The sequence below is a fragment of the Chrysochloris asiatica genome, unplaced genomic scaffold (assembly GCF_000296735.1).
Source record: "Chrysochloris asiatica unplaced genomic scaffold, ChrAsi1.0 scaffold00054, whole genome shotgun sequence".
Lineage (NCBI taxonomy): Eukaryota > Metazoa > Chordata > Mammalia > Afrosoricida > Chrysochloridae > Chrysochloris > Chrysochloris asiatica.
This window is the reverse complement of record NW_006408572.1, coordinates 16,307,969-16,310,127: the sequence shown is the minus strand read 5'-3', so window position 1 is coordinate 16,310,127 and position 2,159 is coordinate 16,307,969.

The following is a 2,159-nucleotide window of genomic DNA, read 5'->3' as shown; positions in this document are numbered from 1 at the left end:
GGGGGGGGCGGAGGGAAGCACTTCTTGTACTCCTGCTTTCTGAACCACACACTTGCAGTGACCAGGGGTGAGGCTTCCCACTCCGTGGCTACAGATAATCACCTCCCCACCACCCCCTCATCCCGCTCACTCCATACCTGACCAGTATGCTCAGACCACCACTAGCTAGCATCAGTTACTTCACCAAACCAATTCCCAAATGGACCAAGCTCTGCGATTGCAACACAAGTATGATTAATGGGGCATGCTCTTAGAAAACTCAGTTCTTGCTCACATTGCTGGCTTTGGAGGTGGAGTCATGTGCAGACTGGGTGCCAGGTTCTGTCCCACCTACAGTAAAGAGCAACTGCAGATTTGAAGGGCAGAATTCAGTAACACCTTTCAGGGTGGGGTTTTTTCCCTTTTACTTTGGAGTTGGTTTGTTATTGTTGTTTTTTGGTTATTTTCCTCTATTTTTTTCCACTCTTTCTTCTTACTGGTTTATTTTTTCCCTCTCCCTCTTCATCTTCCTTTCTTTTTTTTACCTATTTTCCCATCCCCCTCCCCCTCTTTTTTTATTTTCCTTTCTTGCCTTGTCTTCTTATTATTTTTAATTCTACCCCTTCTGAAAAAAGAAGGATGTTGTTACTCCACAAGGCAGCCACATGAACCATACCCACTGCCCACCTTCCATCCTACCCAACTGGTTGCACCATCATTTCCTTCTGTACCATGGGATCAACAAAAAACTAGATAGCACCTGTTCACCTGACATACAGCTGATAGTCACAACCAACAAGTAGAGCCCTGCTCCCACACCCAGATAGGTGGGGGATTGCCTTGTTGTTGTTAAGAGCCATCGAGTCAGTTCCAACCCTTAGCGACCCTGTATAGGGTTTCTGAGGAGCAGCTGGTGAACTTGAACCGCCGACCTTGCAGTTTAAATGGCTTTGCAGTCTGGCACATTAACCAACAGCGCCACACCAGGACTCCTAGTGTTGTCTGGTGGTGGTGGTTATGTGCCATAGAGTCGGTTCCAACTCATAGTGACCCTGTATAGGGTTTCCAAGGCTGTAAATCTTTACGGGAGCAGAAAGTCTCATCTTTCTCCCATGGAACAGCTGGTAGTTTCGAACTGCTGACCTTGTGGTTCACAGTCTGATTAGTAACCACTAGTGCTGCCAAATTAGCATTCAAGGAGCAAGTCTACCCCACCTAACTGGACATTCAAAATAAATCAAAATAAAAAATTTGAGTTTAATAACCTACATATGATCAGCAAATAATGATAACAACTACAAAATGTCTGGGAGACAACAGACAGCATCAGATCAAATAAAGAAACAGGACAAGAGGACATAAGCAAATGACCACAGAAAAGAGCAAATAAATCTCCCTGATGATGAACTGCCAGATAAAAACTTCAAAAAATAGATATCTTTTCAAGAGCTCAAGAAACCACAGAGTTTGTGGTTGAAATCCACAATAAATATCCAACTGTCTTCTCCCATAAAGATTTACAGTCTTGATGTCCTATATAGGGTCACTATGAGTCAAAATTGACTTAATGACAATGAGTTTGATAGTAACTAGTGAGTAATGTTCTCTCCCCTTTCTTCCCATCCCCAGTAACCAATCTGTGTTGGAAGAAGTGCTGCCAGAATGCTCCTTGGAAGCCAGAATGGCCAGACTTCATCTCTTATATTGGACATATTATCAGAAGGTACCTGCTGTTGCTGTAGCTGCTAAGTGCTGTAGAGTCGATTCCGACTCCTAGTGACCCTGTATAGGGTTTCTGAGGCTGTAAATCTTTATAGGAGCAGAAAGCCTCATCTTTCTCCCATGGAACTGCAGGTAGTTTCAAACTGCTGACCTTGATTGAGGTTAGCAGCCTGACTCATAACCACTACACTGCCAGAGCTCCTTCAGAAGGGGTCAGTCCCAGGAAAAGAACAGGCCTAGCAATAGGTCTGTGGTATTAATGAATGTGAAGGAAGAGCACTTCCAGAAGTCTTAGTTTATTCCTCCTGTGCATTCACTTGCTAAATAGACTCCTCTCCAGATGCTACTCTGGGGAAACAGTGTGACCTCTTTGGTTTCTTCCCAAATTCTGTTAACACAGATAGGAACAAAACCCATTTTAATTCTCATGGGTCTTATCTACATGCTGCTGCTGTGGA